This window comes from Peromyscus maniculatus, chromosome 2, assembly GCF_049852395.1.
Source record: "Peromyscus maniculatus bairdii isolate BWxNUB_F1_BW_parent chromosome 2, HU_Pman_BW_mat_3.1, whole genome shotgun sequence".
NCBI lineage: Eukaryota > Metazoa > Chordata > Mammalia > Rodentia > Cricetidae > Peromyscus > Peromyscus maniculatus.
Genome location: NC_134853.1, coordinates 61,695,470 through 61,720,750, shown reverse-complemented (window position 1 = coordinate 61,720,750; position 25,281 = coordinate 61,695,470). Strand labels below are relative to the sequence as shown.

Below are 25,281 nucleotides of genomic sequence, written 5' to 3'. Positions count from 1 at the left end.
ATCTAGCTGTTTAAGGAAATGGAAATATTATAAAAACAAAACAAGACACAAAGAATATATGAAATAATAGATTTTATGGTAACTGGTTAGGCATAAACCTTCCAAGAGTAGAGACTGGTGAGTCATTCTAATGTAGAGAAAGGTTCCCATGATCTCCATTGCCAGGACAGGGAGTGGAACCTCACTCTTGATTTATGATTAAAATAACAATGCTAAAAGATCACATCTTCTTCTTTCTCCCCAAGTTGAGCTACCTAACTAAACAATCTTGCACACATGACTCTGTCATAACAGGAATTTCAAATGTGATTGTGCAATTTTTCTCAGCCAAATTCATCTTCCAATTTTTCTTCATTTCTGCTAATAACTGAAAAACATTCCATCATATAACCCACTACAAGTATGTATAAAGGTCAATTTGCTGGAATTTCACCCACCAAATGAGTGTACCTTAGGCAAAAGGAAACAGTTTGTAGAATTGGAACATTTATTTCATAAGTGATCTTACAAAATCTGCTAGAACAATGGTAAATTGTGACATGAGATGTTTTAATTTCCTCTTGGTGACTTTCTTGGAGTTGGTTGAATTCATATTTTCAAACAAGGTGCCAAAGAGACCATTCTTAGGTTAATTATGCTTTGGTTTGCAATGCTGGACACATTTCTACCTGGTTCTCCCTGATGGATTGTCCAGCTGTACCCTTACCTTGTTCACCCAGTGTTCTCAACCAGTGTCACAGAAGCAGTATAACTCCTAGTTGTCCCATACCATAAGCAGTTGATTGGAATAAGGAAAGGAAAACAGTGATTTACTATTCATTTATTACATGTATGTCCCTTAACTCAGGAAAAAAGAGGATTAACATTACCAATACATGTGAAGTGTATTTTGAGAATGAGTATTTCTAAAATAAACATCAACTACTCAATCAGATAATCCTTGATTTCAAACATTTATTTCTTTATTGATTTATTTAATGCCGAATGTTGTTTATTGAAGGAGGGAAGAGGTCTTAAATACAGGCTTACAGCACAATGGGAGAATCCAGGAGGGCAGAAGTTCACTACGAAATTTACAATCATGCATCTAAGCTGCTAACACCCATTATACAGGATACACAGACAAGGAACTTCCCTTAAGCATTTAGGGGTGTGGAACCCGGCAGGGAATTAGCATAGGGAGGATATCAAGGTCAAGGTCAGCATGCAAGGCAACAGTTACCCAAAACAGGGGTCAGGGCCCTACAGGTCCCCCTTTTACTAAAAAATGAGCTTCTGACTTAGGTTGCATGGGACGTCCGCAGGTCACCTTACCCATCATGGAGACGCCTGCCCAGGCCACACAGGTGCCCTGTCTTAGGTTGGTGAGTGCCCCCCCAAGCATTACCCGTCTCTGAATACTCATTATCATACAGGCTCAATCATGTGTGAGCTGCAGAGTTAACTGCTACCAATGATCTCAAAGTGGCACTGGGCTTGCAATCTGTGTGTTCGACACAGAAAAGACCAGCATTTCATAAGGCATCCTGGAATATATCTTTCCTGGTAAAGGAAGACAAATATTTCATAAGGCATCCTGGAATGTATCTTTCCTGGTAAAGGAAGTATGCATCTATTTATTTAATTGCTTATTAGCATCTTGAATCTTTTTGAAGAAATCCATTCATCAAGGCAAAGCAATTATCTGTTGACCCTACTGTATTTGTGTCTCAAATCTGAACTTCTTGTCTATGAAGTAAATTTTCTTGAATCATAAGAGTTTGTATTGTTCCCTCTGAATAACACTCTTTTCTCTTTTGTGAACATCCTCTTGTTTAGGGAGAGATAATGAACACAGATGTATGGAAACCTTTCTAATGCACAGAAACTATTAATTATAGACTCCTTAGGAACAGGGTGTGTGGTGGCTGTATGGTGATTAGCCCAAGCCTTTCCTTTCCACTCCTCTATTTGACTGCTCTTTTATGCCTCAGTATACTCCATTAATTCTTCAATAATAAATGATTGATAGTATCTTAGTATGTCATCAGTTAAAACACCCCATATGTGCTTTACTCTTTTACATCTTATTCCATTGATTAACTCTTACTCATCATTTTAGATGTCACTGGCAAATCAATCTTCCTAAAATACCTCCTCACTCTCTGATCTGAGTATCTCCTTCACTCTCTCTTGCAATGCTGACATCAGTTAGCTACACTGTGCCCTAATCAGACTGTGTGCCATTCTCTCAAACCTGTGATCTTGCAGAGTATATAACCTTGTCTTATTTCTTTGTTGAAACAATTAATAAAAGTGCCTCTCAGATAGTAATTTAATATGTTTACTGAATGATTTAATCATAGGACTAAAGGATTGGTTTTCATATGTTACTTCTATGTTTCTTAATAAATTCCCTAAAGTAGGACTGGGAATCTGAGTTGAAATGAAGCTCACCATCCCAGTGTCATTTTCCAGTGAGTTCTGCCATGTATCTGAGGTTGGGCTTGGAAAATAACAACTAATGTGTCTGCCACTCGATATTTGGACTATCTACACAATAAGACACAAGCTTTCTCCTTTCTCTAAAACTTAAAGCACTTCGCCCATTACTTCTCAAGAAAAGATAAAGTTTCCTTCTATGTGTCTTTTCATCATATACTATTTGCAAAAACCATAACAACCCTGTGTCTTATGTAACTATAATATTCTATGTTGTATTGTAGCATACCATATACCATACTATCAATATATTCTCATTAACTGTGGAGTTGGATCTTGTGAATACTATATTTCATCCTCCACTGTTACCATTCATGGCATATTGTAGTAAACAGTAGTTATTTAGCTTTTGGATTCTAAATCATTTTATACTAAGGGAGGAAAGAAAAGGCCTATGTAGAACAAGGCCTTCTAAGGTGTTTTCTTACATATGTGTATGAGGAAACAGTAAAACACAAAAGTCAAGAATTACAAAAAAGAATATCAAACAGAGTATACAAAAAACTCTAACAGTCTTATTTAGGCTTCTGTTTTCTTACTAATAAAATAGTGAATTAATTTTACTTCTGAGATAATTTTGGTAGCCCAATCCCCTACCTAATTAACCCATATTAAATGGTTCTGGATCTTAAGTATTATTGGTTGATCCATGCATTTGTTAAATGTGTAGGCTGTAGTAACAACAAAGTAGAAGAGAATACTGTTAGTGTTGCACCAAGTATAAAGGGTTGTGTGTTCATTCCACATTTATTCTTCAATAGCATATCTCTAATAGCCTTTTTAACTGGTAATGAATTGAAATAGTCAGAAAATGTGAGCACTAGAAGAATTTCCTCCTAAACCTTTCTTAAGCGTTCTATTTTCTATATAATAGAATATCTTTTATAGAAAATTGAAATAGAGTTTTAAGCTGGCTTCATTATGAACATACTATAAAATGTAAGTACATCTATCCTGAATGTATTACAATATCTAAGCGGATTTTTATGTGTTTGCTGTAGAGCCTAAATGCTTTCTGCGATTTAAAACATGTGTACGTGCATATGCATAAACCTGTCATTTGCATATGATACATAATGTTGGTGGAACTTCCTGAAGGTGCTCACAAGAAATTAAGGGGTAGAATGCTTATGTGATTATATTCACACAGCAGCACATGCACATACAAATGCACGAACATGTGTACATATACACACACTCATACACACACATACACACACACACACACACACACACACACACACACACACACACTGTTAAGGCACAAAAACAATTAAACAATTTTGGTTTGAAATAGCACCAGTATCCATATCTTGTCTTCACTATCCATGTTTTCATTTATTAATTCTATCTCTGAAAACCATGATTTTTTGGCTTTTGAAGCATTCCAATAATATTATTAAGAGATTCTGGAGCATTCAGGAGACAACTTGTATTTGGGGATGGAAACTTCAGTTTATCATGATTCTTTCTTTTATCCCAATCTGACTTTTCCAGGACTTTGGCTGAAAGATGTCCCTCCTACCATCCAGATACTGTACAATATTATGGAATGGTAGGACTAAAATAGCATTGTACAGCATGTGTTACCCACTCACCACACAGCCATATACTAGTTACAGTGGTAGACTAAGATAATGGCAGTTTGCAACAAAAGAATTTGAAACAAGGTTGAAACCAGAGACTTTGTTCCATGATCCCTCTCCTACCTGGACAATTATGTTATATATCAACAGTATTTCTTGGTGACAAATAAGGAGTAACAGTACAGGGGACTTCTAGGTTGTTTATGAAATACAACTTGACATGTATATTGTGTTGTTATTGTTTTCACCAAAGCTTACTATAAAATGATCAAGTTTTTAGAATGGTGATACACACTGATAATTACCTTTAAGCCACCTTAACCTTGCTAAAATTCAGAAAAATACTTAGGTAAAGATATAAGGATTGCTAGGTTGTAAAACATTACCACAAGACTGCAACAGTTAGTAAAAGCTCCAGAGTCTTGGAATTGCAGTCTAGCCACATAATCCACACAGATGAGAATGGAGATCTAATAACCATATTTTAATGCATAATATCAGCTCTGATGCATACATACCTGTCAATACTCTCTAGGAAACATGTTGGTAGCTTTCCCAGATATAGTTCATTCTGGAATTTTGAAACAGGAAAAAAAATAAGAGGGGTTCTAGGGTCACAGAGGCAGCTTACACATTTTTTTAGGAAGTTACACTGTTTTTCTTTCCCTGCTCAAATCTAGCAACAAGTTGAGCCTTTGCCAATCATTTTGTCCTTGCCATTGAGGGTAAACTCTCGTGAGAATAGCTGGAGCACTCACAGAGGAGGAAAGCAAGTAGTGTTCTCAAGATGCTGGGATAGGAATAAAGCTAGCAAGAAATAACTGTCCCCTTGGATGTGCAGCAAGGAGTTCAAATAATATATCCAACCACAGGGAATGAAAGGAATCAGTATTCTGTGCCATATAATGACTAGATCCTGTGTTTAGAACTTGCTTTTTTTGTATAGATGAAGACATATAAGAAGAAGATAACAGTGGGTTTTCAGCCCTTTACTGAGGTTCAATTTCTTTTCTCCAATTAAATAGATCTTTTTTTTTGAGTCTTGACATTTCACTTTTATATTTTTTAATTTTAAAATAGTTTTATTCAGACAGAACACTGTAAATATAGTAATAAATGGATCCTCTTTACTCAGCATTCCTCAGTTTTAACCTATTTCTAAAATGTAATATAATGTCAAAACCAAATGCATTCTAAAAGCTAAATAGTTTATGTTTACCATGACTTTCCCACCCCTTTATTTGAACAAAAATGTTATAAATAGAGCTCTCTTTATTCTGAAGCTTAATAAAAATGAACAGCACATTCTTTCTAGTACATAAACACAATTTGCAAATTGTGTAAAATTTTTACATATATACATGATACTTGAAAGGATTCCTTTCAAATATCTTAGGATACACCATCTGCGTGACTAGCCATGATTCGTGTTTCACAGTTACTTCTGAGAGCATTTGAATCCTCAACAAATATGGGAATAGAAAGAGCAATGTTGAATTGACAGCTTGATAGATACTGATTGCATTTGCTTGGATTTTCCTGGTGCAGAAGCTTTAGTTGCATCCTATCTGTCATTTATACAAACACAGCCAGGGCAGTCTTCGCATACAGAATGCTTTCAAGAAGAACTTGACAATGATAAACAGCAGAATTATTCTCACAATGATCAATTTGTTGAGTGTATATATCATGTTAAGGCTAATTTGTTTGGACTAATTAAAAGGATTAATAACAGAAACCTGGATGAATCAATAGAATAGAGTTAAAACATCAAATGTAATACAGGAAAAGTGGCTATTGGTGATGCATTCATTTGCATGCTGGTTATTAACCTACACAAAGAGGGTAGGCTATTGGGAAATGTCTTTCATTTTCCTGTTTCCATGTGTTTGCTCACATGCTCCAGGTCACTTACTGCATTTTCTGTAAGGTGCATTTTAAGTATAATTCTGAAGGGCTTCTAGGCTCAACAGCAGGGAAAAAACCTTGCATTTATATAAATTATTTATACAACATTTCTCTCACTAGTTTTTGAGCTGATTCTTAGCTTTATACTGCACTCACATGTAACTTAGTGATCCAAAACATAGTTTTTCACTATATTACAACTCAGAAAGCATCATTTAGAGGTGGACTCTGTACCTGTTGAAGGCATGGAATGAAGTTTCATTATTACTAGGTATTTGGGGCAATTGAGATAGCACAAACAAGGCCCCAACATAGGTTCTGACATGGGTCACCTGTAGGGATAATAAAGAGAATTTACTGATTTTAACCTAAAGTTACATACACAAAAAATAAGGTTTGGGTGCGGGGGGGGGGGGGAGGTCGATGAATTAGAAGGAAAAATTAAGGAATTTATGATTGTTTGCTCTTGTAATCCAGTGACAAATGGAAAAGCAAAATGAAGATCTTGTATACAGTTTATAAAGTATTCTCCCCAGCCTGGAAGCTGTCCAGGGACTCACATTGATTTCTATGATGGCTTAGAATTGATTGGGCTTTGAGAAGGAGTGGTACACCAACCACTTGCTCCTGTGTCCCTCTGGTGCCCATTTCCTTAACGTGAGCAGTGCCATTCATACTCATCTCAAAGGAAGCACACATTGGCCTTACAAACTCATGCAACTTCAATTTTCTTACTACTTAAAAATTCTTCTGAGTGGAAAGGTAGCCTGTGCATACCATGCGTAATGCTTACCGCATGGTAAATGTTTAATCAATAAATGCATAAAAAGGGCTTCTATGAGAAAAAAATGTAAGTGAGCTAGCTTTTATGAGCAGTAAACTATTTGTGGGTTTGGAATCTGCAAAGGTTTGTCCAGTAACCTGGGGAGCCAGTTAGGGATCCACAGGCAATAGCTGATACCACACTTTTAGCTATTAGTACAAAACTAACACATTAGCTCATCGTTGCTGAGAAGGCTAATTGTAGAAACTAATTTTATTGAGACAAACTTCATTGTGCAGAAATAAAATACTAGGCTAAGTTTATAAGGCTAGAAATCCAGATACTGGATGCCCAGGGAAAGGGGTGGATATCATTAAGCCCTGATACATTCATTTGGTTTCCTTCTGTCATTAAGGAGCACTGTATTTTGAAGAAGTGTGTGCTTTGGACTTAGCCTCCCAATAACACACCACTGCAAAATACAACCCTTAGGGAGTCAGATGGACTACAAGTCAGTAATAGGAGTTTTCCAAGTACAAGGTACCGAGGAACCATCTCTGTAAATCAGTGTACCACTGCACAGAGCTGAAGTGCACACTGCCAATGTTTATTCTTTTCTCTAGAAGTAGCACTTTTTTTTACCATTATGTGAATTTATTGCCGACAAACTATGCCACAGCTTCAGAAACTGAACTCCCATATTTATCCATAGAAGAACTTGGTGATAATCTCCACCCTGTCTTCAAAGATATATTATACGCAGCTTTCTACCAAAGGGAGGAAATGTATTGCTTTTTCTATGCTAGTTAAGCCTGGATCTTCCTGGTCTATAAAAAGTCAGGAGCTATGAATTGTACTGAAATCTGCACACGTTTCTAAGCTGATTCTTCTGTACGCTGGGGATTTGGTTTCGAAGACAACATTCTTTTTCTGCTTGGGTGCCCAGCCTGCATTTCTCATAACTCCACAAATAAAATCTTGTACCAGAGTCATGAAGAATGGCATTTTAGAGATAAGAGCATAGAAAAACAGTAATGGTTTTGACCAGACTCCTAACCACAGAAAATAGTGTCCCCACCCCTTACTATGCTTGCATAAAATTTGAAAATATATTCTTCAAAGTAAAAATTTCTAATGCCTTATAACAAAAGAGAAATTAAACATTATTTCATACTGATGTCCTTTAAGGTTGGGATTGGGAAGAGAGCTCAGTGGCAAGGCACTTGCCTAGCAATTGTGAGTCCCTGGGTCCAATCTGCCACAATAAAGGAATGAACAAATTAATCCATAGTATAAGAGTAGTATGTCTTCTTCTCTGCAAATTAAGACATAGAGTGACCAACTTTATATGTATATTTTAACTGCAAAATAAATTCCTGCATATGATAGACAATCTTTGAAAAGTTATTTATAAAATGACCATATGTAGCTCTTAATTCTAGCCTTCTTTCCATAACTGAAATTGGATCACGTTCTAACCAAGTGTAAATAGCCATGAGGATGATTAAAATTATTAAACATTTTGTTTCCAAACATTATGAATCAGAGCATGCAAAGGTTGAGTCAGAAGGAAATTGGCATGAGATGGTACCTGCAATGGCTTTGGTTTTGGCTCTGGAAGTACTTTCATATTTTTGTGAAGAATGGGGTCCTGAAAGGTGAACATTAATCAGCTAAGAAGACAGAGACTGAGGCTTAGGTAGGGTAGATAGAATTTGAGAGGAAGTGATGGAGAGAGGGAGAGGGCATCCTTGAGTATGTTGTAGGAAACACAGGCAAATAAATGTTTGTTTTTTTTTTAATACATATGTGAATACTGGCTGAGACTCTGCATTAACAGTATTCTACTGGAGAGCTAAAAGTAAATGATTGCTGTTTTTGCTCAGGACAAAGACATATAGAAACCTGCCCAGTGAGAGAAGACCTTCACAAATTCTGAGAACTTGCCACAGAGACTATAGGAAGGCCATTCCTCAGCAGGAGCAGCACATCATTTTTGAAGAAAAATGCTCCATACGAGCCTGAAACTGTAAAGGAACTCAATAGTGACTCCATCACTGACACTCCTCAGTCTTTCCTTAAGAAAGACAGATAAGCAAAGAGAACACACACACACAAACAAATACAGTCTGTAATTGCCTGAAATAAAAAGTAGTGAAACATGACCCATAGCTAGGAGAACAATGATCAGTTAATAGGAAGAAACACAGAACTAATCAATGAATCATGAATTCATTAACATGCAAGGATTTCAAGTCAATATAATGAAGAATTTAAAAAGAAAACAGGAAGATAAATTGAAATTATATGAAAAAATAGTAAAGAGAATTTTAGAGCTATAATTTTAACATATGAAACAAAAACATTTTTTGTGGGAAATATAAGTCAGAGAAGATACTGTACCTGAATAATACCATTAGAATTTGTATAAATCAAATCACAAAGCAGCAAGTTGCTAAGTGTTGTGTGATATTTTGATTGTGTTCTGACAAATAAAGCTTGTTTGGAGTCAGAGGGCAGAGCTAGCCACTAGCTAATCATAGAGGTTTGGAGGACTGTATAGAGAGGGGCAGGAAGTGCTAAGGCAGGGCTGAGACAGGCTCTCTACCTTTTTCCATCAGAGGAGCAGAAGAGGTAGGAAATCATTGGTAGTTGCTCCCCTGCTTCATTGATCTTTCAGGTTTGAACCCTGATATCCGAATCCTGTTTTTTATTGACAAGATCAATTATATTTATGCACTATCTGATGTCCAACTTTTGAGGCCAGAATTCACGAAATACCCTCTTGGTACTGGCTTTGCAGCCACTAGCACCCACCAGAGCTGCATGTGAGAGTATACCCAGTGGAGTCACCACACCACCAGCTGACTTTCCTTTTCTTTCCCATACCCTCTGAGCAAGTCTGGGATTTTCCTGTTGTAGCCTCTCAATGGCAATCTCCATAAGTCCCAAATACCACAGGCACTTGGGCTCTCTGCTTTTGCATGCATTCTGAAACACATGCTGCTTTTGCATGCGTTTCAGAAGCTGGCTCTTTTGCTTCTTTTCCCAGTGGGTTGTGGGATTCCCCTGGACTCCATCCTCAGGCTGCTGCCACACCAGCTAGTGGCCTTGACACCTGCTCAGGATTCTACTGTTATTGCAACCTCCACATACTCTTAGCTCACAGCTACATGCTAACAGCTGCAACTGTCCTCAGCCAGGCTGTGTACTGCCTGTGTTCTCTGCTCAGACATGCTACACAGTGGCAGACAGCCTCACACTTCACTGTCATCATCAGCAGGTTTAATGAGACAATTGGAAATTCTTAAAAGGGGAAATTAGTTTTAAAAAATAGAGAATTTTTCCCATATTAAAAATAATGGAAACCATTATTACAATGGAGGGAGTTAGGTCTCTGTATGATTACACAATGGACTATTTAAAAATAAAATAATTAAATGAAGAGATAATCACCTTAGCTGGGGCTGACATAATGTCAGTTATCATTTTGATAGTTCTTGTTTTATCCCTAAAATAGTTGGTTGATATGAGTGCCAAGGTACAAGTCCTAGAAAAAGTTACTAGGAAAAATATTGCTATTTTGACTGATAAGTTACAAACTTTAGAAAAACATACAAACACAGGTAATAGAGATATTCAGACAAATACAGAGGAATTTAAAGGAGAGTCAACTTCACCAATACATTATAAAATTAGAGAAGAACAGCCCAAGTTTATCAAACAACCCACCTTAATTTATCTAGTCACCTTATGGGAACAACTGCCAAATGAAATGTATCCCCAAGGCTATGTAAGAGCTGACTGGATTTCTATGGAAATGTTAAATTTGAAGAGATTTAAGGAAGCAATTGTCTCATATGGTATGCATTCATCTTTTGTGAAGCAGATGTTAAATTCATGGTCAACTAGTAACAGAATTGTCCCACAAGATTGCAAAGACTTGGTTACAGCAGTATTGGAACCTGGTCCTCAATAACAGCAGAGGACCTGGTGGAAAAATGAGGCTAGGACCATTTAACAATGAACTAGGGCTAGAGGTATTGTAATTTCCCAAGACCAAATTCTTGGAGAGGGTGATTATGATTATGTACAAAGACAGTCTCTATATGATGACCACACCCTGTCTCTATGCCACACAGCAGCTTTGAATGCTTGGGACAGAATTGAAGAAGTCTGGGAGACCTGAGTCATTTACTAAACTTATAGAGAGGCCACAGGAAACATTCACTGATTTTTTTTTTTACAAAGATTGACTTCAGCTATAAATAGAATGATACCAAATTCAGAAGCTACACAAATAATAATTGAATCTTTGGCTTTTTAAAATGTTAATTCACAATGCAATGGGGTAATTAGGCCTTTAAGGGCAAGAAATAGAACCCGTAGAGAAAAGGATGTGAGATACAGTCAGTATTGAATCTCAAGCAGTGGTGATTTCAAGAGGCTTGAAGAAAAATCAAAATGTTAGGTGTTTTAATTGTGGCAAACAAAGTCTCCTAAAAAGAGATTGTAGACAGGGCATTCCTAGAAACAATTTTTCTTCTAATCCAAACAGAAGTTCCTTGCCTTCTGGAGTATGTAGAAGGTGTAGCAGGCAAAGGACAACATTAAACCAATGAATCCAGATCAACAAGGGATAGATAAGGTAACCCTTTGCCATTGGGAAATGCTGGTGGAGTGGGGCTCTCACAGGCCTCTATATCAAATTTGGTTCAGTCAAACCCGGTCAATGTGGTTAAAATGTTCCCCAGAGTAATTAAAGTACCTAATGCCTATTGTTAAAAAAAAAATACTACTCTGGATTATAGAAAAGCTTTGGAAGATAAAATAAAACTTTCAGGAGGAATTGTAAAGCAAATATTTTTGAAAATTTCTATAAATTATTAAAGACCAAGGCTAAAAAATACTAATAAATGACATTATAATTGAAGGTTTTGTAGACAAGGGGCAAATGTAACAAGAATTCCAGAATCTTGGCATCCAAATCAACCTCTTCAGGAGGTAAATGTTCAGCTAATAACTGTGCTCAGAGGTCATCAAAGAAATGAATATTGAGCACAAAGTGTTATCCCCATGAAACAGCTGAAACAAACCAAGTGTAAACTGTTGTCAGTAACACTATCATGTGAGAAAAACTGGGATCCTCAGTTATCACCACTCCCTACAAACAGCTGCAGCTTTTCTCACAGCATTATAGGATGATTTTGTAATATTTTTTCTGATTATCTGCCATAGAAGTTTAAAGCATGCATTCTCATAAAACTTACATAGAAGTGTTTTCATTAATATTTTCCATAATTTTCATGAACAAGAAAGAACTCAAATCTTTACCAGTTAGTAAATGAATATAATATTACACCATAGGAAGACTATTAATAAGTACAATATTGTCAAAAATCACTAATCATAGTGAAGAAAAAAAGAAGCCATACTGCCCCCCAAAAAAAATTATTGCTGATGACAGACAACAAAATTGGTATATCCAAGCAAAATCCAAGCAAATATTTCAAATAGGAAAGTGTATTATTAGCAGAAAATTTTACATATTGAAGGACTAATTTATAGTGACAAAAATAAATCTACATTGTGTGTGTGTGTGTGTGTGTGTGTGTGTGTGTGCCTGCCTCCATATGCTGTTCTCCAGTGGGTGTCTCCCAGTGATAGTAACACACATGGAGAAATATGTCACACTTATTGAATGAGGGTAGAAGAAACAGAAAGGTCATATTTCTTTAAAGTTATTGAAATAGTACTCCTATTTTATGTTAAATATTCTTCAATAAATTTGACAAAAATAAATTATAAACAGTTGTAATAACTGTCAATGAATTATACATCCCCATTCAGAAATAGTTAAATATATACCTTTCATGCTTTATTATTTTAAAGTACTTGTTTTATCTAATAAATATGTTTGTTATTTTCTAAATATTTTCATTTTGAACTTTGTCTAACTTTTTTTTAGCATTCTTTGGAATAAACTCCCTACTTATGGAGTTAAGAAAAATACTAAATTTATATTCCACTTAGTCTTATATTTTAACTAAGAATTATCTGGAATTAGTGGTTCATATGTCACTTATATATTGGTTCTACCTTTCCAATAAACACCCTCTCAACTTATGGCTCTGCTTTGAAAGGTCACTGACTCAGCATCACAGACTGAGGTCTGTGCACATGAATTTAACAGGGGTCCCGTGCCTATGTGCTGAACATCAGACCAGAGTAGTGATAAGCAGAAGACCTGAGGTGTAAAAATGCACTACACTGAAACACAGAACAAAAGTGATGGAAACTGGTGCTGGAGAGAAGCCAGGAGAACTAAGTACTTTGGAAATGATTGTTTGGACTACTATTTTAACATTGCTTCTTAGGAGCACATTTTGCTTAAAACTCAGAGAAATGGCAGTTTACTTCCCTCTATTTTCCAGTACTTGAGTCCTTGTCATCTACCTGGCAGCTTGAATCACCTGGGAAGAAAACAGTGGGAAGCCAGCATTTGCCTCACTTAACATAATGCTGCCCTGAGAATGATTGAGAACTCCACCAAGTTTCTCTTTGCAAAGTCCCAGCCACAACTGAGCTGAGCAATGTGCATTCTGAGTGTTGTTAACAGTATGTTTGTAAGCCTGTCTGTGGACAACCTCTGGAGTTTCACAGCGGGTCTCAAAGGACCTTAGGATTATTTCACATTCAGTTTCCTAAGGATTCCATAGAGTATTATGTTTTCCAAATTTGGGGGTTTTGCATGTTAGGGAAATGGGTGAATATGTTTTTATTTAAGAAACCAAATATTTATTTAAGAACCCAAATTTTGGTTAAGCATTTTTCCTAGTGGTGGTGTACATGTCCAAGCCCTAGATTTAGTCCCCAGCAATACACACACACACACTTTTTTTCTTGAAAACAAATACTATTAAGCACAAATCTAACAAACAAAAAGCTGAAACAAATGTGATAATATTTTCCCAAAACAAATATAATATTTCCCTAAATCCATTATTATTTTTAAGTTAAATACTACTACTTACAGGGATTATATTGCTGCAAATTCCATGACTTAAAAATTAAAATTCATATAGCAGGAGAAAACAACCTAGTAGAGAATATGGCCAAACTGGAATTCTTAGAATAGAGAAAAGAAAGGAAATAAAGCTTGAGTAATAAAATTCACTAGTGAACTTTCATAAGCGTGTATCATAATCCTTTCCTTAACAAAACAAATCCCTACTTCAGAATAAAGCAACACAATAATATGATTTCTGAAGACTTTCTTTTCCTGGGACACTGGTTAATCACTTTTCATAATTTACCACATCTAAGTTCCAGTCTACCCCTAATAAACAGGTGGAATTAGCTGCATTTTGTGACAACATTATTTTTCTTAAATTCAGTCATTAATTTACAAATACTTTAGGCACATGTTTCATGTCCTGGAAACCCAAACATAAACATGAACAAAACAGAAATAAATAACCCTCCTTTGTATGAGATAAAGGTTTCTCCTTCAGAGTAGTCAAGGAAAAGGTGACATTTAAGTTAAAATCAGGACAAAAAATGAGGATTATTGTAGACATCACTGAAATGACTAGATCTTTATGGGTCGGAAGGATACAGAGCTGAGGGTGGCTAGGTCATGATGGGTAAGGAGAATGGTATAGAATAAGAATGGCTGGATATATTGGGTAGACATGAGAATGGACACCTGGTAAAGGGATTCAAATGCTCAAACCATGATGCAAAGTCTTGGGAAAGTCATGAAAAGGACAGAAAATACTGTACCTTTTATAAAGGTTAGTGTGAAATGAATGGCAGAAGGGAAGTTCCTCCAGTGATTCTGGCTCTGTATGTTCGTTGTTTCATTTGCATATCAATGATATAAATTTGCAAAGAGGAAGGTATATATTTAAGGATGTTAACAACTCAACGTGTGTAGACAGATAGAAACAAATCAAGGATAAGATATATTTGGGGTGTGATTGCTGGTTCTGTCTGTCCTCTTTTCCACTTACATAGTGACTAGAAACAGACCAGGCTGAGTAAACATACAAGAAAATCATTAATTTTCCCAAGCCAGTCAGATATTAGTCCTAAAACCTAAAGGCAGTTTAATCTCATAAGTAAGCCTGTATTCTGGTGCCACCACATGAATTTGCTACTAGTATCCAGTTCTCTCTTGAAGTTTCCCACTTCTTGAGGCAAAATTAGCTTAATGTTAATTTATTTGTTTTGGAAGGGTCTAGCATCAATGTACTCATCATTACTAGAAAAATATTCATGTAAAAGTATATTTATGCCATACACACACACACACACACATATATATAACTTATAGGAAACATTATCCAAGAAATGATTAAAAGAGTACAAGGTGATAAATGCAAATAGAACTTTAGTCTTGGTTAACGGGAAATACAGGTGTCCTATAAAATTGCATTCCTTCTTGTAATCCAAGTTTTATATAAGGTGTTAATTATGGAAAGGAAAACAGTGTTTGTCCTTTTGGAGTCCTATAAGGAAGAACACCTACCGAAGCCGCTGGCTCAAATGACATGAGGAACAATTGGAAGTTTTCTTCAGAATAAAGTAGTGAGAAAGAAGAAGTGTGGTTAGGAAGACAGGACTTGTTTTGGGTAATTATTATTGAGTGAAACACTCTTATTTTACCCTCTAAGTAATAGAAGTGTGAAAGAACACTTAAAAACATTATTGCTAAATCCTGCGAATCTAACTTTTACAAGTAAGAAGACTTTCCAGTTAATCCATGTGCTGTGGCTAAGTTACTACTAAGTCAAGAGGAAGCCCAAAATATCATCTTCTCATAACATAATGAGAGGAAAATGCCTTTTAAGTGGAAAGTTGTTACAGTTTTAGAAAGAAAAGAAATCAATATACGCCAGTAATGGCCCAGTTCGTATTTATAGTTATATTGAGAGAGGCTTTTAGGATTGGATGCTGAAGGGAAAAACTTTAAAATACAAAATTATAAGAATCCTCTCCAACTGGGAAAATCTTTCATCTAAGCAGAGGTCATTTGTTTCTTCGTTTTATTATTTGATTCTGTGATAGATATGGGCTGTGAACTGTCAAGTCCCAGGAGCTGTCCAGAGCCCATGCAGAAGCTTGCATGTGATTCCAGATGTCTGTTTTTAAGCAATGCCAGTAATGAGGTCAGAGATACATCTCTTTATAGGCAAAGATGTCTCTGATCAGGAAGACTTCATTTCTGAGCACCTCATCTAAGGCACAGCTTTCCTTGCAGACATGCCTGGTGATTCAGTAATGTATTGTGGCAGTTTTCCTGGATGATTACTCAAGGGCCTCTGTGATGTGGTGACCTTGACCATCTCTTGTCACCTCAAGACACATCACTTCAATCTGTTTTGATAACACCTGATTTGGGTCAGATATAGCTGAAGGCCTAAGAGACTGATATGGAATGGAAATCTATTCAGAATATAATTGCATATTCTTGTATATACATGTGCATGTACATGTGTATGAGTATGTAACTTTCTTCTGGTTGTTCCTTAGTTATTTGAAATCATGTCTTCCTGCACTTTTATACAGTTTGTGTTTTGACAAGCTGGGCAGAAATGTCAATGATTTATAGAGACCCTTTTTATTTTCTTAAAAAGTAATCTACATTTAGCTATATGTGGTCATACTCATCTATAATAACAGTACTCATCAAGCTGAGTCTGAAAGACTATTTTGTATCTACCAGACCCTATCTCAACAACAACAACAACAAAATAAGCTTTCATTCTGGTATACCTTGTACATATAAAATGCAAAATTTGCGAAGATGAAGCTTTATGTGTTTTCCTGAACTGAACACAAAAAGCACAACTGAGAACAAAAAAGTGGAACAACACTACCCCCAGAAGCCCCTGCCATGCCCCGTGTAAGTCACGGATCTCTTTAACTCAATTAACTTAGGTCATGTCTCCTAACACCATAGATTAATTTCTCCTGTGTGCTCACTTTGTATGAACTGAATCATGGAGCATGTATTCTTTTCTGTTTGTCTTGTTTTAATCTAACATGTCTTCAAGAGCCATTCATGCTGTTCAATGAGAATATATTTTTGCATTTTAGTTTATTTTGACAAACTCATTGAAAAACTGCCCTTCAGAAAAGTTTTAAAGCTTTATATAGTCCAAAATTATCCAAGGTATTTAAGTTTTCTTATAATCTCAACAAAATTAGGCAGTTTGGCTTTGTTATTTTTTTTAAAAAAATCGATCTGTTCTACAAAACATAGTGGCATAACTTTTTTCACATTAATCCTGTTACGATAAACCATTTGTTAATATATTTTGCTAATATGATACAGTATTTCATTAATAATTTGCAATAATTCTGGCATGTCTTTGATTTAATGGCTTATCATTTCTTTTGAAATATTTACCAAATATATTCTTCATGTCAAGCAATGTGCAGATGAAGATTTGCAATCTGGAGATGAAGAAAAAAATGCAAGTAGTTGTTCTCATTGAGCTTAGATCATGGTCTTTTCCCTGCACTACTAAAAAGTTACTTGATATTATTATCTTGAGACCTATTATTCCTTGTGATAGAATAGTCTTCCGGATTCTAGTCTCTCATGAGAATTAAATGCAAAATTAAAATCATCTTGAGTACCCTCAGTGATTGTCCTCAGTATACATGACATTAAATTTAGTATGACAAGTCAGAGAAGTAGACAAACCAAAACCTAATCCATTCTAGGATGAACATCCTTGAATTAACCTTGGCTCTTCCATCTTTTCTCTTCTCTGCCTTCCAGGAGAAGGCAAATTGCTTATCCCATAGAGAGTCCAGAAAGATTAAAATAGCATTGATTAATTTCACCTTTGCTGCACAGAGAAGATGAAAGGCATGGTTCTGATTGATGTCCTCTGGAGTTATGGATACTAAGTGTTGAATGGGCTGCATGATGAGTCTCCAGGGTTGAGAGGGTAAAACCTTTAGTGGTCTCTATTTAGGAGACACATAAGCCAGACTCTTATGTTTAGGATTCTTGCAGTTGAAGATGGAATTGATACCAACTGAGTTGAAACCTCAGCTTCACATTTAAGGCCCAGCAAATGAATGAGGCTGATGTGATAGAAAATCAGGTCAGTCCTATCATCTATCTATTTCTGTCATATCTTGATTTCCCCAGCCTAGCAGGCTTCAGGTGCAAGTTAATTTATATTCAAAATAGATAGCCCAAATTTTACTGCTTTAACACTAATGTCTCTCAGGGCAGGCTAAAAGAAATCTTACTGGCTTTTTAAAGCAAATATACTTAGCTTTGGAGGTCACCTGTCAATATCTCATCAGAATTCATGGATAGATACATAAAAGATTTTGTCAAGTATGACCTCTTTTGGGGCAAATATTGAAGAAGTAAATGTTGGAACAAGATGAAAGGTATTACTTACCTAGTAAAATCAGAATTAGGCAAGGATTCTTATTTTTTACTCATCTTCCAAAATTAAAAAATTCCCATGAAAAATAGCATATAAATTTTATACACACACACACACACACACACACACACACACACACACACACACACATCTTTGGATATTTTGCATACTTTATAAGCATAAAGAACATATTTTATACATGTGAATATTACATAATTTCACAGGTCAAGAATATTGTTATACTTTAAAAGAAATTACTTTAAAATGTAAAATAAAATTTTTCTTCACTAATAATAGGCCATTTTAAGAGACAGAGGAACATATCTGTCCCATGAGTTGTCACGTGTTGTTACCTGTATTACCTCATTATAATGAATCTAAAGATTTCCTGTGATCACTAAGACCTAACCAAGGATTACATGATATTCTCCTATTTTTTCTTTTGAGGCTATATAGCCCAAATTAGATTTCAACTCAAGATCCTACTGCCTCCCCAAAGTACCATTATACCTAAAGGATAGCTTAAAACCCCATATATCTTTATATTTAATGTACACTTTAGAATGCAGCAGGAGTTATTTGCCTTTTGAGTGAACACAGATACACAGACAACAATAATCAAGCTAATTTTATCACATATTATAGAAATTAAAGCTAAATAGTTCCATGTTTTTCTGAGCAGAATAAAAATGCCATCTGCTTTTCCTTTTGAAATATCAGTACTCCTATGTTCCATGTCCAGTGTAGTACTCTTCAAGATTGCCTTAGTGTCCATCAGTCGATGGATACATGAAGAGAGTATGGTATGTACTATGTGTGACATACGTATTTTCTGATTTGATAGATTGATACTATGATTAAGCCTTTAACATGAAGAGAAAACTACATTGACAGTATACTTCCTATACCTAAGGCTCATGGAATATTGTGGAAGAGGGGTGGAAAGGTTATAAGAGCCAGAGGATTAGGGAGTTTGCATGAGTGAGACTGTGTCTCTCAAACTCCCCGATCCCCTGTCAGAAGCTATACCTATACATTGTCAATAACATAATTTCTTAAACATGAGCTGAACAAGGACAAAAGTGATCGATGTGCCAAAAAGCTACTGCAAATGACCATGCACCAAAAGAAGCTATTAAGCTTAGCAAAGCTTGTTATTATGTTTTATGTTTTCAAATCAGATCCTCTGCAATTTATTCTCTCGGTGATCTGTGTGAATGCATGCAATGAACAGAACAGTCAGAAAACATAGTTAAGAGAGAAAAGAATTAATAAAGGGAAAAATTAAGAATTTATAGGGTGTAGTAATGGTGCTCACATATTGGTGGCAACCAACAGCTTTCTAATTTGGATGTCATGCTAATTCGGCAGGAAGGAAATCATGCCTGGTAGTAGAAACATAATTGACTTCCTTGTGAGGTCATGCATCTTAGAAAAGCCTCTGCTACCAACACTTTGCTGGACCAGAATAATTCCTTACTGCACTCTAAATCTTATCCTTATATCCACAGATAGGGGTATCATCACTCATCACAGGAGCTTCTTTTTACAGCAAATAATCATCCCCTCCCCTAAAAAAACAAAAAACAAAACCAAACAAACAAACAAAAAAACGCAACTAGACACAAAGAGGAGGTCAAAGGATCATGTGAGCCTAGGCTCAGTGAATATATCTACATCTACCTCCTGCATCTATGGTTTAGGCAACATCGTGGAAGAGAGGGCAGAAGATTGCAAAACAATTTCTCCTAAAAATGGTTGCATAAATGAACAATTTTGTAGGTGGGATTGATTGGACCAAGGGGGTATACTGCATGACACACCAAATGAATGAGTAGGTGTTAGAAAGATAGGGGATCTAGGTGGGGTTTTTGTTTGTTTTATTTTGGTTTTAATTAATTTTGGGGGGAGACATACTGCAGGGGAAAGGACAGATGGGAGAGACTAGGAAGTGAGTGGAATTTGGGTTCATGATGTGAAATTTCCAAAGAATGAATAAAGAATTACGTTGTAAAATAAAATAAATGGTTGCATAAATGAGACCTGAATAATGGCAATATCAATAGACACACTAAAGCAGAAGGGGCAAAATCTCAAGTGGACACAACACTGATGACTGCTGAAAGAGAATTAGCCTCTTCCAGGGCTAATCATACATATTTCGCCAGGCAGTGGTGGCACATGCCTTTAATCCCAGCCCTCAGGAGGCAGAGCCAGGCGGTTCTCTGTGAGTTTGACACCAGCCTGGTCTACAGAGCAAGATCTAGGACAGGCACCAAAACTACACAGAGAAACCCTGTCTCAATAATAATAATAATAATAATAATTTTAAAAAGTCATACATATTTCAATGTGAAAAGCTCAATGTTGAGGATATTGCGTTGAACACATGAAAATTGTACAAATCTGATTTTTTATATATAGCTTATTTTATAAGAAATTTTTGGACTCAATCATGATGCCAGTGTTTTTTCATAATTTTAAGAAAAGAAAGTAGGAAGTAGTCTTGAACATATTGGCATAGGAGATCACTTCCTAAATATAACACCAGTAGCACAGACACTGAGAGAAAGAATCAATCTGAGAAGATTTTGTCGAGCAAAGGATATGGTCAACAAAGAAAAGCGACAGCCTACAGAATGGGAAAAGGTCTTCACCAACACCACAGCTGACAGAGGACTGATATCCAGAATATATAAAGAGCTCAAGAAATTAGATATCAAAATGTCCAACAGTCCAATCAAGAAATGGGCTATAGAACTAAACAGAGAATTCTCAACAGAGGAAACTCAAATGGCTGAAAGACATTTAAGGAATTGCTCAACATCCCTAATCATCAGGGAAATGCAAATCAAAACGACTCTGAGATACCACCTTACACCTGTCAGAATGGCTAAGATCAAAAACACTGAAGACAGCTTATGCTGGAGAGGATGTGGAGCTAGGGGAACTCTCCTCCACTGCTGGTGGGAATGCAAGCTTGTACAACCACTTTGGAAATCAATATGGCGCTTTCTTAGAAAATTGTGAATCAATCTCTCCCAAGATCCAACTATACCACTCTTGCACATATACCCAAGGAACACTCAATCATACCACAAGGGCACTTGCTCAGCTATGTTCATTGTTTGTAATAGCCAGAACCTGGAAACAACCTAGGTGCCCTTCAAATGAAGAATGGATAAATAAAATTTGGTACATATGCACAATGAAATACTACTCAGCAGAGAAAAAAATGACATCATGAGGTTTGCAGGCAAATGGATGGATCTAGAAAAAAATCATCCTGAGTGAGGTAACCCAGACTCAGAAAAACAAACATGGTATGAACTCACTCATAGGAGGATACTAGATGTAAAACAAAGATGACTAGACTGCTATTCACAACTCCAGGGAGGCTACCTAGAAAACAGGACCCCAAGAAAGACACAGGGATCGCCCAATGACAGAGAAATGGATGAGATCTACATGAACAACCTGGACGTGAGTGGGGGTAATGAAGGGCAAGAAGGATCCAGGGAAAGAGAGCTTAGGGGAGCAGGAGAACCCAGCTGGATCAAGAACAGAGAGAGAGAGAACAAGGAATAAGAGACCATGATAAGTGAAGACCACTTGAGAATAGGAAGAAACAAAGTGCTAGAGAGGTCCCCAGAAATCCACAAAGATACCTCCACAATAGACTACTGGCAATGGTCGAGAGACAGCCCGAACTGACCTACTCTGGTAATAGGATGGCCAAACACCCTAATTGTCATGCTAGAAACCTCATCCAATGACTGAGGGGACCAGATGCAGAGATCCACAGCCAGGCCCCAGGTGGAGCTCCAGGAGTCCATTTGGCAAGAAAGAGGAAGGTTTGTATGAGCGTGAATTGTTGAGACCACAGTTGGCAAAAGTACAGGGACAAATAGCCAAACAAATAGAAACACATGAACTATGGACCAATAGCTAAGGAGCCCTCAACTGCATCAGTCCCTCTGGATAAGTGAGACAGTTGATTAGATTGATCTGTTTGGGAGGTATTCAGGCAGTGGGACCGGGACCTGTCCTCAGTGCATGATCTGGCTGTTTGGAACCTGTGGCTTATACAGGGACACTTGGCTCAGCTGGGAGGAGGGGACTGGACCTGCCTGGACTGAATCTACCAAGTTGGACTCAATCCTCAGGGGAGTCTTTGCCCTGGAGGAGATGGGAATGTGGGGTGGGCTGGGGGGGAAGGGAGGGGAGAGTGAGGGGGGAGAACAAGGGAATCTGTGGCTATGTAAAATTAAATTAAATTATAAAATAAATTTTAAAAAAGAAAATAAAATTAAAAAAAGAAAATATATTTTTTTACACAATATATTCTGGTCATATCCCAAGTTGTCCCAGATTCTCCCCAATTCCACACCCAGCCAAATCCACACCCTTTATTTCTCTCTCATTAGAAAACAAACAGGAAACAAACAAAACCAGAACAGGACAAAATAACTAAACAGAAAAAGAAAAGAGTCAAAGAAAACCTACAGGAAACTCATACAACCACAGTGACACAAGCACTCACATACATAGAAACTGAATAAATGCACAAAATCAGAAAACATGATATATAAGCAAAAGACCTGTAAGATAAGACAAATAAATAAATAAATAAATAAATAAATAAATAAATAAATAAATAAATAAATAAATAAATAAATCCCAGACAAAATGCCTGCAAAACTAACACTGAATGTGTTTTTTGTTGGCCATATACAAGTGAGCATGGGGTTTATCCTTAAGTTCACTTACTATTCCACTAAGACTCCATTGGAGAAAACTGAATTTTCTTCTGAACAGTTGTTAACTAGAGATAGCGTCTAGCTTAGGGCTGGGGCCTTGAGTTCACTTCCTCTCTCACTGCAGTGACACCATCTGGCTTAGATCTGTGCATGCTGCCACAGTTTCTGTGAGTTTATATTTTCATCAGTCCTGTTGTATATATAAGTCCCTGATTCCCTTTGTGTCTACTATCCCCACTGGTTCTTACACCCTTTCTGCATCCTCTTCTGCAAAGTCTCCAGAGCCCCGGGGAGAAGGCGTTTGATAGAGACATTTCATTTAAGACTGAGTGTTCCTGGGTCTCTCATTCTCTGCACATTATCCAATTGTGGGTCTCTGTTTCATCAGCTTCTGAAGAAAGTTTCTCTGATGTTGGCTGAGCATGCCACTGATCTATGAGTATAGCAGCATGTCATTAGGAGTCATTTATTGCTATGTTCCTTTAATGAATGGTAGTTATTTGGTTTTCCCCTAGCTCCATGGCCTATCTAGTTCTTGTCCAGCTTAACAGTACCAGGCATAGGTTCCATTTCATGAAATGGTTCTTAAATCGTATCAGATATTGGTTGGTTACTCCTGCAAATATGGCACCAGTATTGTGCCAGCATATCATGCAATCTAGCCACTTTTGTAGATCAAAGGAATTGTATCTGGGTTCATGTTTACTTTTCTCCTCTGAAGGTATGAATCTCTTCCAGTACCATGAACACTTGTTAGTAGGGGTGAAGGCTCTAGGAAGGCACCAGCTCAACCTCTCCATGTTCAGTGAGTTACATAGGTATTGTCTTTGGCAACATGGCTTTACAGTCAAGTTGTGGAGAGAAACCCATAGCCTTGGAAATAGTCTGGCTTGTTGGGATGTTTCTAAGGGACACCTTTGGCCAACAACTCAATTAGGTGTAAACCATTCCTGGTACTCTGGTTTCATTTAGTGGTGAGAGATATCTGTCTGTGGCTTTGTCTTCCCTGTTATTTGGTGATTGCATTAGATTCTCTCTCTCTCTCTCTCTCTCTCTCTCTCTCTCTCTCTCTCTCTCTCTCTCTCTCTCTCTCTGTGTGTGTGATGAAGCTTCTGCTGGATTAGATTTCCACATGACTTCTCAAATGGCCCTTAATTCTAGCTGTCGTCCTCTTACTCCCTCCTTTATCTCCTCTTCCCCCTCCTCTCGGTACAATTCTCCAGTGTCTCCTCACCTCTGTCCATCCATCTATAACAACATCTTCTATTGTCTCTTCTTCAGATCTTTCCCTCCTCTTGAGCTCCTTATTCAATACATAGCCTCTGTAGTTATGTAGTTATATGGATTGTAGTCTTCTTATTGAAGACCTAAACACTGACATATACAAATAAGCAAATACATACAATATTTGTGATTTGGGGTCTGGGTTACCTCACTTAGTATAATTTTTTCTAGCTCAATGCATTTACCTGCAAATGTCAATTTTTTTTAGCAGATGAGTAATATTCCATTGTGTAACTATAACACATTTTCTTTATCCACTTGTCTGTCATGGACTCCTGGGCTATTTTCAATTTCTGAATATTATGAATAATGCAACAATGAATATGATTGAGCAAGTGTCTCTGTAGCAGCAGACAGAGTCCTTTGGTATATACTCAAAAGCAGTAGAGCTGGATCATGAGGTAAATCTATTTCCAGCTTCCTGGGTAACCACCACTTTGGCTTACAAGTTTACACACTCATCCTAGCAATAAACAAGGGATCCCAGTAGTACCTCACATCCTTGCCAGCACAAGCTGCTATTGTGTTATTGACTGGTATAAGATGAAATATCACATAAATTTGTGGGTTCATTTTTCGGGTGCCTTAGGATATTGAACATTCAAGAGTTTATCATCCATGTGTTTCCTCTCTTGAAGACTCTATTTAGATGTATACCCTATTTTTTTTTAAATTGAGCCCTTTGCTATCTTGATATCCAGGTTTGTGTTTTTTAGGTTTCTTGTTTTGTTTTGTTTTGTTTTTAGGTTTTTTTTTCAGTTCTTCATGTTAGCCTTCTACCAGAAGTAGAGTTGGTGAAAACAAAAAATTTCTATTTGGTAGCCTACCACTTTATCCAAATGACAGTGTCACTTGCCATACAGATTTATTGATGATCATAATGTCTATACTATTGGTTTCCTGTTCAGAAAGTCCTTTCCAGTGCCAATGAGTTCAAGACTATGGCCCACTTTATCTTATATTAGACTCAGTGTTGTGTCTGTGTTTTTGTTAAGATCCTTGATCCATTGTAGTTGAGGTTTGTGCACAGTGATGAAGATGGATCTGTTTGCATTCTCTACATGCATCCATCAAGT

The 25,281-nt window shown here is 36.8% G+C and overlaps 1 protein-coding gene across 5 annotated transcripts in view; it reads left to right on the top strand.

Moving 5' to 3' along the window:
• Positions 1 to 25,281, top strand: part of Lingo2 (leucine rich repeat and Ig domain containing 2) — a 1,165,708-nt gene that overhangs the window by 488,962 nt on the left and 651,465 nt on the right. The window lies entirely within an intron of this gene.